The sequence below is a fragment of the Oreochromis niloticus genome, linkage group LG7 (genome assembly GCF_001858045.2).
Source record: "Oreochromis niloticus isolate F11D_XX linkage group LG7, O_niloticus_UMD_NMBU, whole genome shotgun sequence".
NCBI lineage: Eukaryota > Metazoa > Chordata > Actinopteri > Cichliformes > Cichlidae > Oreochromis > Oreochromis niloticus.
The window spans coordinates 46,031,346-46,045,070 of NC_031972.2; the positions used below are offsets into that span (position 1 = coordinate 46,031,346).

The 13,725-nt window shown below is 38.1% G+C and overlaps 1 long non-coding RNA gene across 1 annotated transcript; it reads left to right on the forward strand.

Annotated features, from left to right (window-relative positions):
• The first annotated feature begins 1,256 nt into the window (after nt 1-1,256).
• Nucleotides 1,257-3,340, forward strand: LOC112847294 (uncharacterized). Its single transcript, XR_003220751.1, has 3 exons — nt 1,257-1,323; nt 2,946-3,017; nt 3,097-3,340. It is a non-coding gene; the product is annotated as an uncharacterized LOC112847294 (long non-coding RNA).
• Nucleotides 3,341-13,725: the final 10,385 nt, after the last annotated feature.

Here is a 13,725-nt window from a genome sequence, read left to right on the forward strand (position 1 = left end):
AAGTTAAGGTTTGGATTTATAGAGAATGTTTTGTTTTACCTCTCCGATAAGGCATTTTTCATGTAACTGGTTAATATATTTGAAATCATCAATTTCAGTTACAAATCATTCGAAATTTTGCAGGGGAGTTTATTTTAGAGAATACAGTGATATACAAAAGTCTTGACTTTCTTGTAGTTTTTAAGTTGGTATTGAGCAATAGTTCTCCAGGCTTTTTGGGGTCTTCCAAAGCTTTCTTTGGGCATTGCCTGCTTTTCATTCATTTGAGTGCTTGAACCTGACCTTTTTTAGAGGATCAGTGGGTAAAATAGTGCTTTGTCTGCAATAACAGAGAACTTAGCAAAGATTCAGTTTTAGATTGTATCATTAGGCACTTCATTGCTAGCAGAATCGCACAAAACATGGAATTTGTTCCAATTTCTTAATCTGGAATGACAAGAAAATACTAAAGATAACTTAGTTTGAAATAGAATCGTAGTTTTGCTCCTACAAATTTACTCCTGAGCTATTAGCTAAAAACTTACCATATCTCAGTGTTTCCTTGGCAGTTTTTAAGGAAACTGGACAAGTGAAGGACAAGAGAAGAAATGGCAGACCTAAAAAACCTTTAGCAGATGAACAGTATCTGACATCCATGTCCTTAAGAAATGGGGAAAAGAATTCACCAAAGATCTGACCCAAGACCTGAAAAATGCATTTGGCCCTTCAGATGATCCATCTACTGTTTGCAAAAACCTCATCAGAAAAGGTCTCAGTGGATGAGGGGCTGTTAAGAATCCATTCTTAGAGAAGGGAAACAGGGAGTAAAGGCTAAGGTATGCCAAATTACACATGAACTGGACTGAAAATCTGTGGCAATAGGTCTTATGAGAGAGTGTCTACAGCCATCTGTAACACACACAGTGGGAGCTCTGTCATGGAACAAAAGGGAGCCAACATCCAAAGAAGAGCTTTGGAATGCCCATCAAGAGGTCTGGAGAATTATTCCTAAAGACCACTTAGAGAAATTATGCAAGAAGGTTTGGGCTGCATTGAAGACAAAAGGTGGTCAAAACAAATATTGAGTTTCAAGTATCTGTTTCTGCCTGATATATTGTTTGTACATTTTAATAAGTCGCCTTTATTTCCCATTTTTAAAAACAAAAAATGCATTCAAGATTATGCAGTCAAGGATTTTTGCACAGTATGATTGATGATTTTTGTAAGCATGACTGAGAACTGAGTCCTCATTAAATTGTTTTGTTTTGTTTTTTTCCAAGCAGCAAAACCTGTATGGGGATCCTGAAGCTAACTAATCTGGTTCGAGGCTTAAGATTGTCTAAGGTATAAGATTATCTTATCTTAATACCCTTTGGAAGTTTTGCTGATCTTTCTCACTGATGCTGCCTTATCGAAAAACTGTTTGAGATAAAAGCTGCCACAAAACACATAAACCACAGAAGAAGAATCAATATTTGATGTTCTTTACAGCGTTCAGTAATGGGATTCAGGATATGAAATGAAGTCATGACACTGTTGCCTGAGGTGTCTGTAGCAACAAATCTTGGCAAACACTAAGAAGACATTGCCGTTAACCAGACCAGGGCTGCACGTCATTGGGTTCGTGCCTTGCCTGGATCGCTTTATGTATTAAATTGTCTTTGTGCTCAATGAGAAGTGGAAATGTGCTCTGTAGCTCAATTAGGATGGATTAAGAATAAATGCTTTAGCTAAAAATAAAAATGCACTTTGCTGACATAAAACCATAGTGTGCACACAAACGGTCAAAGTGTGAAGGAAACAGAAAAGACTAATCTTCTTAATCCTCAGCAGCGACTTTCATGCTGATTTAGCTCAAACACCTCTGTTCCTGTTACATCTGTTCATTCTTTATTTTCACCAAATTAGAGCATGTGTACATGTGCATATACAGCTGGGCTTGAAATACTCCTAAATGGTTTTCAACAGGCATTCCTTTGTTCACATAATAGCACTGAAAATTTCCATATTTTCACATGCAAAGAACACTGAGTATTGAGAATGATAGGAACTATCAAACAGAATGCTTTTTTTCAGTTGCAGACAGTAAATTACTCATCAAAATGAGACACATGCAAATTCGGGGGTTTTTTTGGTTTGTTGTTATTTTTTAAGTCTAAATGTTAACTGGAAAGGTGATTAGAAAAAGTTTGCAGTTTCTGCTTCCAAAGACATGCATGTTAGGTTAATTGGTGATTCTAAATTCACCACAGGTGTGAAAATAAGCATGAATCGTTGGCTACGTCCACACTAATGCGTTTTCATTTGAAAACGCATCGTTTTCTCTCCGTTTTGCCCTCCCGTCCACACCGGGACGGCATATTCGCTCATGGAAAACGCAGTGTTTTCAAAACACTCTCGAAAACGAATACGTTTGAAAACGGTGCTTTCGCGTCACAGTGTGGACAGCAAAAACGCAGACTTTCTAAAACGATGACGCATGTTAGTCATATGATGCAGACATGTGACCAATTAAACTAAGATAGCGGAGGGCATTATACAGCAGTTGTTTTGTTTGCTCTCAGTTTTGACAGCCCTTTTAAAGATTAATATCAGTCTGTACATGCTCCAGATAGCTTTTCCTCAAATTCTTTAACTCTCACTCGCTTTTGCAACTTTGTACTTTTGTGTTACTCGCAGCAACAACTCCACCTCATTGTTAGTCCATTTAAAAAACTTGGTGCTTTTCCTCAACATTTTGCCGCAACATGTCAAAGAGCCGGAAAGTTAATAAGCGGCAGACAGAAATGAGTCAGGTCAAATCTTCTTGCATTTCACGCATGCGCAGGACTATGTGCAACTCTGAAAACGACTGAAAACGCTAGTGTGGACGCGGAGCATTTTCTGATGAAAACGCCGTTTTCAAATCTATCCGGGCTAGTGTGGACGTAGCCGTTGTCTTTCTGTGTTGGTCCTCTGATAAACAGGCAGTCTACCCAGGGTTTACCCTGCCTCTTGCTCTATGACAGCTGGAATATGCTCCTGCAACCCTGGATTGAGTAAGTGTTCATGAAAATGGATGGCTATTTCAGCTGTAACTAAAAAGTGGCACCTAATTATCAGTTTTATCTTTCACAGTGAGCAGAAGCTGTTTGACGAGCTTGGAATCAGCTCACCTTAGAGCGGTGGATGAATCACTGCTGTTTCCTGCTAGAAGCCTTTTAAATCCCCTTTTTTATAGCTGCTTTGGCTTGCTCTTTAGGAGAAGCTTGCCTATTCCACATACTCACCCACAACTGGTTGCTTTATTTTCTGTAATATGTAAAAATGGGGAGATCCAGATTTATTCCCCTAAAAAATGGTAACATCTAAAAAAACAGCTGTGTTGACTTTTTCTCATTAAAAAGATGCAGAGAACTGCTGAGAGTTTTCCTGTAGTTAAATGGGGCTTCGAGAGCATCCCAAAGGGTACACAAAGATTTTTACTCATAATGTTATGCAGATAGTCACGCCTGTTGAAAGCAATTTTGCCGAGTAGTGGGCTCAATCAAATCAATTTTGGTTGTGAGAAAAAGCATGTTAAGTGATACACTTCAAATGTACTCATACTGTTTAAAGAAAGAAAAAACACTTTTAATCATTTCCAGTCTTTAAACTAAACTAAACTCAGGGTTTTATATTGAACCCTGTAAAGCCAAGTGTATGCTAGAGGGGGGCAGATCCAAATATCAATAGTATCGATACCAACATTGGTATTGGTATGGGATCGATACTAACGTGATCGGACTGATACTTTGTTTCTTGCTTCTAAGTTCAGTATAGCCCACTGAATTATGTCAAATAAATTATTTTATTGCGAAATGAAAACATAATACCTCAAACATTAACTATGAAATGTGCCATGTCTGTCTTATTTATGGCCCATAGCACATTTAAGTCACCAAAGTGTTAGAGAAGGGCACATTTATACTCCAGGTCTCCAAAAAACAAGTTTCAAAATACATGAAAAGCTGAACGGTGCGGGGATTTTTTCTTTTCTTTTTTTTTGCATTAACTGATTATTGCGGAAAGCAACAATTACAGTGATTTAGTGATCAATAATATGTATTCAGAATTTGCAATCTGTAAATGCAAATCTCATAAATCTTAAAAATCATTAACATTGCTCTGCCCTACACAAGCTGCCTTTATACAGTAAAAGTATTGGTACTGGTATCGGAAATACTGGCCTTGTATTTCCTTGTTATCCAATCAATAAGAAAATGTGCAATATCGAACAGCGCTAGTGTATGCCATCTGATACATGTGTTTTTGTAAGGTTTTGAGACTTATCACTGTGATTTTTCCCCTTGAAATCCTAAAAAAATTCACAAAAATAATAGCAAAAATTATGCAAATTAAGGCCAAATTGTTATTACATTAAAAAAAATGGTCACATGGTTCAGTAACTCCAGTTTTGAAAATCTAGAAAAAAATAGAAATTTCTGGCAATTATTTCACAGTTCAGCCTTTACGAGGTGGTTAGATTAATAAGCAAATCTCTTTTATTTAACTCTTCCAATGTGTCTAACAAAGACTTTTATGCAAACTCCAAATCCTATTTAACACCTAATTCCAAAAGCATCAGGCAGATCATCTTACAGGCTTTCACCAAAGTGGTACATGGCAAGCATATTAAAACATTTAAACACAGAATAATGTAAAAGACAAATGACAGCAAAGTTATGAACAACATAAAAAAAAATAAAGAAATAAAATAAATCCAATTAAGAAACAAACTAAAATCCACTCAGAAAGCACATGAAGACTGTATATAGAGTATGCTGTATGACATTGTTATGGCTCTGCCAAGAGTCGTGTTTGTTCTCCGTCTTTCCCTCTACATATAGGTTTCCTTATAACAGCCTTATATATCCTTGTTCACAACACAGTTTGTGTTGCTACTAACCTACCACGTCCCAGCTTCTGCAGCTGGTTTTTCTACAGTTCATCCTTTCATGAGCAACAATATATCAACCTTTGTTTTCACAAAATCTTGCTTCACCTCCAGTGAAAGCTACGCTCTATAGCCAGCTAACGATGTGCTAATGATGATCCTCTCTGTGCTTCAGGCCCTGTTTCTCAGTCCCTTGCCAGCTGTTATGCTCCAATCCTGTTTGAGTTTTTAAATAAATCTTGTAACTGACATAGTACTGCAAATTCTATGACAAAGTAAATCAAGTGAACAATAAAAGTCAAAGTCAGGTACAAGTCAAAGTATGTATGTGGAGGAATGGAATTATTTAGCGATCTTGCTTTGATTTCTATAGAGAGAACTATTCTTTACATTTAGCACCTCCTGAGGATTAACAGAATTAAAAACTGCACAGAGCACCCAGGGACTGACCCCAGCTCTAAGACAGCGCCTCAGTCAAAGGCACTTTAAAAGACATTATTAAATACAAATATCAGGAAATTGATCGCACACCTCTGCTTTAAGTTATTTGGCCAAATATGGAACAATCTCTAGCATTAATTATATCTGTCATTCATATTTTTCAAGGGAGACTTCAGCAGCACGGTATGTGATATAGTGCTACAGCTACTCCATATCTGCTGGTGGGATTGAAATGAAAATTGTCTTGTTCGGGTAACATGAATAGCCAGAGCCATGCATGCTACAACCATGAAGGTGGTCTTTTTCTTTTTTGCTGGATATCAGTAACTTTTAACTAAACTTTGAATAAGTCTGTTTCATCTTGCTACAAGTCCCTGATGTAATCCATTAACATACAACCTCAATTCCAAAAACTTTGGGTTCTCTATAAAATGTAAATAAAACAGAATGCAATGATTTGCAAACCTAATAAACACACACTTTATTCACAATAGAGCACAGAAAAGCATAACAGTCGTTTGAAGTGATGAAATCGACTATTTTAAGAAACAAAAATTAGTTTGAAAATGATGACAGCAACACATTTGAAAAAGGTTTGGGCTATGATCAGCCCTGTATCAAACTGCTGAAGTGGGGACGCTACACTGATTAGCACAGTGTAGCGTCCCCTCTTCTTTTAACAGTAGTCTGTAAACATACGAGAACTGAGAAGACCAGCTGCTGGACTTCTGATGCACCAGTTTTTTCCATTGCTGGAAGGTCCTGAAAGCAGACAGGCCAATTTAACACATGGACTCTTCTGCTATGAAGTTATGCCTTGCAATGAAGGCAGTACGCAGTTTAGCATTGTCTTGCTGAAGTATCCAGGGCCTTCCCTGAAAAAGACATCTGGATGGCAGCATATGTTGCTCTAAAACTCGTGTGTACTTTTCAGTTTTTCATTTGTAGTAATTATATCTCAAGCTCTGCTAAAAGATAGCGTGGTGCAAAACACTGGAAAATATTTCGAACCATACACTACATTTTGTGGTGTATTTTGTCCTCAAGAACAGAGGCCAAGAAAGAGTAAGCTTCCCAAAAAAGCTATGGTTCCCTCGACTTAAGAATTTGAAACTACCAAGTGGTCCTATTAAAACTTTTGTGAACAACAAGGCTAAGTGGACATAATAATCAGATTTAACTAGAAAATGCTTTCGTGAAAACAAATCATCTGCTGCTTTGATTCTGTCAATTCCATGCTTTTGCCTAATATTTCCTTAAAATGTGTATGTGTCTTTAACAATAAGGAAATTATTAATATGTCTTAAAATCCTCTTTACATAAATACTCTGTAAAACAGTGACATGGCTCTAAAACAGATTTAAAAATACATATCCTGCCTATAGAAATACAGGTGCAGCTATACAGCCTTAGGACATGCTTTCTTCTGCCACTTTACCATTTAGACTGGGTCTGGAATCTCAACACAGACATGATAAGTGGCCTCTTGAGGAAACATGGCTCATCAGCTTAGACAAAAATAAGGGCCTCTCCATTTCAGCTCCGTTGTCCTGAGGTGCCTGTGTCAGCATGATAGGCAAAAGAAGAGATTAGCAGCAGCAGTGATGTTTTCTGAATGCATAAATTTTATTTTGGCATGCTTGCACTGAGCCACAGAATAAGAATAAGAACAGCAGAATAGATAAACAGCGGTTAACGTTAAAAGGAACACTTTGCATGCTGACAACGCTGATATGCCTGATTGTAAAAAGGCCACAGGGGTTATAAATTGACTTTGTATGTGCATCCGTGTGTAAAAGTTCTCAGCTCAGGGTGTGTGCTTTGTAAGCTTTGCTTTAGTGGAGCTTTATTACATATATCTTTAGTGTAATACACGTTAAGATGCTTGCCTCAGCAATCTGAAGTTAAAGCAACACTGTATCCATTAAAAATAAATAAATAAAAATAAAAATTTCTTTCAGAAGACAGTCTTATGAAATTATGTGCAAGATCCTGAAAAAAGATTCTCAAAGAAGGAGAAGGACAGCAGCGCTGGCGTCCAGTCCAGAGCTTTCAGTCAGCGCTGAGGTTTTGTTCCATGTGGTGACAGATGTGTTCCACACTGGCAGTCACCTCACGTAGCAGTTCACTCTGTAACACTCAGTAAATTATGACTTTAATCTTAAAGAATGGGCATCTTTTAGCACATGCGAGTTATCGACACTGCGCGTGCCAGACGAAAAAAGAGAATAACAAAAAAAAAATCTGGCCAGCTCAGTTGGCATAAGAAAACAAATTCCTCACGTTTGATGTGCAAACGTATTGTAGGCGAAACAGAGCTGGTGATAGATTTGCTGGAAGACGATAGTATAAACTGCATTTATTTTTATATATGTAAAGAGTTTTTAAATACTTCAGAATAACATCACTGGATTAGATTAATTTGCTTTCAGTGTATTTGATATGCAAGTTTGAGCTCTCCATGGATTTACAGTACTGTCCTGTCCTGTCCCTGGCAAAATCCTTAATGCACTGCTAAGATTTATTTTACAGACGCTGATATATGGAGGCCAACATTTTTGTGTCTCTTAAAGCCCTCACAGGTTATGTAACTTTTGCACAGATAAAGACAGACTATCAGAAACAGCCCGAGTTCGATCATGCAGATTTATCCGCGTGCAGTTCAAAACTTAGACTTCATAGAATCTCAGGTTTTACTTTCAGTGGTTACGGGTCTGGTGAATATCCCTTAGAGAAAAGCATTAAGGAGGCTTAGTCACAAATTAGCATCTGGCGCTGAAAACAAAAGCAGGACATAAAGCAGTCACAAAGTCAGAATGAGCTCCAGTAATCATTTGAATATTTCGTAGACACAGTAGTCAAAATTTCACTGGAGGCTTCAGGAACTAACCCGCAAGGCCCTCGCGCAACTTCTATGACTTGGCATGACACACAACTCATCGGCTTTTCATTATCATTTTTGGGGGGATCTACAGGCACACGGTGTCAAAGGGCCATTTGTCGGCTGTGACTCACATGCAGCTTTCTGTGGGAATCTTTCTGGCAAAGATCAGAGTCCAGCTCAGTGTAGTGAGATGAGCAAAAGGGAGCATTTCAAGCCTCCCAGTATTCAGTGAAAATGTCTGCAGATCCAGAAATAAGACAGACTGCTGCAGATGTAAATGGCAGAAGGTAAATGAAACAGCTTGATCAGAGATCCCAAAGATCATTTTTGTGACAGAAGACTCTGGTAGCGTGAAGCAAAGCAATAATGGTAAAGCTGCCGGGCTGAGGTAATGTTGTGCTTTCTCGAGATGGCTTAGAGTGCTTTCGTGTGGTTACCTGGAAAATCACCTGTCTTTGTCTAGACTCAGAGTGCAAAAATGTGTTTTGTATTTTGCTCCTTCAGTCCTGAGAGCTCTCGCACTTTACCGTCCACAGATAATTGTAGAGAGCATAATGCCCACACCGCGTTGGGAAAACAACAACAGATATTTTTGCTTTTTGTTGTTATCTGAGTTTTTTCTATGTCCTCATTATTTCATAAATTTCATTATTTGAAAGATATCTATCTCCACAAGTAAAAAGAGCAAGTGATCCAAGTCTATTTAAAATAAATAAATAAATAATGACCCTAAAACTGGCTAATTCGGGTATTTTAAACCATCAGAGTCATTAAGATCTCCTAAAAAGGTCCTTGAGTGATTTTGGTTTTCTGGATTATTTTATATTACCACTTTGCCTTTCTGTCAATATATTTTTGCTCCATCCTAACAGGTTTTACATCCCTAAAACAATAGATGGTGTGTTGATGAGTGCAGCTGTAACACTTTGCACATACTATGGAAGACAGACACAACGTGACCCTTTACTCGATCCATTTAGTGTTCATTTTTCATTTTTAAAGGCTAATCGGCAACAGTATCCAGCTGCTTGTTGCGAAAACAGCTGCAGCTGCTCTGCCTGGCTGTGATGGCTGAAGCCGTCGCTAGGTATGGTTATTGTTTCGGCTGCTGCTATGGTTCAGTCTGTGTTGCTCCCGATAAGTCCAGATGTTTCCATTTGAGCCTGAGATGTTTCTATGACAGATGTGTTACCAATGCTACACAGGAGCTCGGGAAAACCATATCATATTAGCAAACTGTTCTGATATGGTCAACAGCTTATTTACTTGGAAGAAATTATGTGTGTGTGTGTGTGTGTGTGGGTGTGTGTGTGTGTGTGTGTGTTTGTGTGTGTGTGTTGTCAATACCCGTTAATTTTACTCTGCTTCACCCTTGACAGAAGGCAGATCAGTGGAGGCACCTCCAGGCATTCTCTCACTAACATATTAATTTCTCACAGATCTCTGCTCTGCTTTCTGTTTCATACCGGAGAGCATTTCTGTGTATAAATCACGAGAAACTGGTAATGTTATTAATGTCTTTGAACCAGAATGTGATCTAAATATCGGACGATACAGGGCAGCAAGACAGAGTCGCGTGATATTTAAAATCTAATGATATGAAATTTTAAATGTGGTTGACAGCTGTGCCAGTTAATACAGCCATCAAAGGTCATCAAAACAGCTCACATGCTGCTGAAATATGACTCATGAGGTTCATGTGCTGAACAGATGTATGAAGAAAATATCGCTCTAGTTTTTCCTTTGCCTTAGAAGGATACTGCAGAAAAACATGGTGTCATTCTCAACACCAAGGATGACATTTAGGAACTATTTTCTGTGAATAGTTCCTCATGCTATAGCTTAGCTAAGATAAGCTAAGATTTTTAATATATTTTCTTATATATTATCATAGAAACTCTGTGAGTAGTTTATATTAATTTTATCAATTCATTTTTAGAATAAGTAGTTATTAGGGGATCTCAAAATGAATGTTTAGTGTGAATCCAGAAGGTATTATGTAACAAATTAAAAAACAAACAAACTATGATGCGCTGGAAGTCCGTCTGGGTTTCATTGCAGGGGACTGGAGTGCTGAGACAGAACCTCAAGCAACGCTCACACTTATATTAATTTTCGATAACATCTCTCCCATGCCTTACTGGAAGCCGCATCCACAAATAGGAAGAAGGCTTTTCCCACTTGGTCATATCATGATTCTTGTTTTTGTGGTATATATATGTATACATATGTATACATATATGTGTATATATATACATATATATTTATATATATATATATATATATCACTCACCGTTCATCTACAATCCTACAAATACAAATCCAACACTACAACAACACTTTACTTAACATTTAAAGAAGTCGATCTTCTTGTATGTCTCCAGCTTTTGACAATAGTCTTTGCTAAAACCTGTAAATGTAAATTGAAAATGCAGATTTACATGGTGGGAGTAGTTTACAGTGCTGTTCAAATACTTATGTACAGTAGGAATAAACACTCAGGAATAAAAAGCCTCAGCTTGCATGGATGACATTCAGTAGATAATGCTGTGAGTCAATTACACACAATATGAGCATGACCGAAAGAGGAGGAGGACTGCAATTAGGCTAGGTAAAAAGCCAAGCTGGAGTACTCTTACTCATACTCGTTATCAGCACGCTGACTCCAAACTCAGATAAATCTATTTCTGTTTGCCGATCAGATTTCTCTAAAGGGCATCATAGCTCGGACGAGATCTGTCACAAGCAGACTTCAGCTCTCTCTAATGTGCAGTCAAAAATGCTCATTCAGAACAAGAAAAATCTTGTACCTGATTTTGTATGAATTCCTCTTTTTGGCATCTGTAACACACTGAATTTAGTAATAGTGGGAACTTTTTCTGTCTACTGTTTTAATGCTGTTTTTAATTAACACACATGCTCAATGCAGTAAGCTGTGATTTCAGTTACTAGCTCGTGGTTACATTTGCCAAGCAACCTAAATAAAGATACATTCATCTCGTCATCAGTCCATTAAACCCTGCTCTTTGGAGTTTGCATTGTCCTGCCTGTGACCCCATATTTTCATTGTGTTTCTCTGAGCTGCTGCAGACTGAAGTAAGAGAGCTATTATGTGTCTCTAGAGAGACATGGGACTCAATCCACCCTCTTAACCATTGTGCAAATGCACTTAATGGCAATATCTGCTGAATCTTTTCAAGCAAGCCAAAAAGAAAAGGGATAACTTTTATCTTATTCAATTATCTTATGTAATTTCTATTTTCTAATTAAAAAAAAAATCATACAGCAATTAAAGTAAAGTAGAAGTGCACTGGAACCATTAGCAGTCATTAGTAACAGCACACAAAAAAGCATTGTCTGTCTGGTACTGACTCATCTATATCCTAAAGATAGGGAGTCTAAGATTTTAAACAAAGCCAGAATGTTAAGTGAAAAAACATGTGGGTGTATGTTTTACTCATGCTCTTTCTTAATATATCTTTTATTCATAACTTAATCCCTTTTCAATCCCACAGGCATTACACCGGAATTCAAAAAAGCAAATAAATAAATGGGTGGAAGGGGAAAGAGGGAGAGAAAGGACAAAAATAATTATTCAATGAAACAAAGCAGTTAGGGATGTAGGAAAAAAATGTAGATCTGTTTCATCAGTCCAGTGGTTTGCCTTATTAAGGGAGGCAGTGATTCTCCCCGAGAGGGTTGGTGTTGTTTATGGGTCACTGTGTGTGGATTCAAAGGAACAGCAGTGAGAACATTGCTGTCTGCTCTCCTGATAGATGATAAGTTGTTTCAATGCCTCCGAGTTTCCCATAAGCTCTGGCTGCAGGGCACATATTTGCACACAAAGACCACCAGTTGCATACATGTCACACACGCACCCAAAGTTCACCCGCTCGCCTTTAGCATTTCCACTCGGCTAATCTGTCCTTGTACAAATAACCCCACAGTGCGCAGCTGTTTACGTGACTTTCTCACCAGCCTCTTCAAACATCTCCCAAACTGAATGCGCTGTTTAACAATTTCTATGATGGTGGGAAAAGTACTCAGATACCCAGATAAAAGTAAGTACATTCAAACGTACAAGATTGCCACTGTAAAACGTAATGGAGTCAAAATACTCGGATTAAATGTCAGTACTGTGTCTTGGAATTGTACTGATTTTCTTTCAGTGGTCATAAAAATGACAGACGAAACGATAAGACCAGGAACAACCCGCGAAGGCTCAGGTGTTATCGAAATGACTTTTTTAATATTACATACAGCTCAAAAGATCAAGGTTCAGGTTCTTCCTCTTTGGGTGATGTAAGAGTTTCTGTGTTCTGTGAAAAGCTTTCAGTCTTCAAACAGCCTTGGCTTTTTGAGTTATACAGAACGTGGCAGCGGTTTCAAAGCATTTTCCGCAGGAATATTGCCGGAGTTTTATTCACGCAGAAAACAACGTGATCATACCTCAGAACAGATGTTTTTGAATATAAAGGTGCCAATAAGTTGACCGCCCGGCTACAAAGAAAAGAATACTGTTGTCTTATACTGTGCGCCGTATTAGCTGTAGTAAGCAGTCAAGTACAATTTAGCAGGCCATTAATCACGCATACTTCAAAGTGCAGTCAGTTTAAATTACCGATTCTTTCTTGTACTTGTAAATCAGGTTAAGCGCGTTCCTTGGCATGTGGGTGATAACCTTGTAAACTCCGTCTCACATTAAATAAACCTTTCAGAAAGATGGCTACAGAGAGCGTATGTAGAATCTGAATTTGAACACAAAAGCTAAAACTGTTGTCTTCTTTTTTCTTATTAGTACTTTTCATTTTATATTCCAGGTGTGTTTCATCTATTCAGGGGTAATGTCAGTCTCATGACTGGCAGAAGCTTTTTAGCTGTTGACAGTGTTGAGTTTTAGCCCTAAAGATGACACTGTCCTCATCAGCCTTTCTTGGCATCACCGATATACAGCATGCTCGTTAGAAACACTGTCATTATTAAATACCCTGTTTCCTGAATGATGTGTTGGACATTGATGAGCTTAGGCTCATTTGCCCCATCACTTTTGTGCCAGCGTCTTAACCATAAAGATTAAGATATTCTAATTAACTGTGAAGGTTAAAGATGAGATTCCACTGATTAAATCCCAGCTATGGGTGGTTTGTCAGTCCTAGTAAACAAGCAGAGGAAAATGAAAACAACACCACACTTTGATGCACGCAGGAGCTGTTTTTTTCCAACTAAAATGCCTTGAACTTTTAATCCCAGGACTCTTTTTTTCTTAAGGATCTAACAGACTGTCTACGTTTCTGCTGTGGTCTAAGGAGCCACAAAGATTAGACAAATTTGTGCGCCGACATAGAGACTGCTCTTACAAAACATGGAATTTTACAAACCGTAGCAGGCAGGTTACATCTCAGCTGCTTCCTTCTCCCTTCTCGGTTGTCTGTTTTTATCAGAGCTGCAGGTCTGTGTGTCTGCATGATGGGTGGTAGATACACTCACACATGCTGTGCAGCCACAA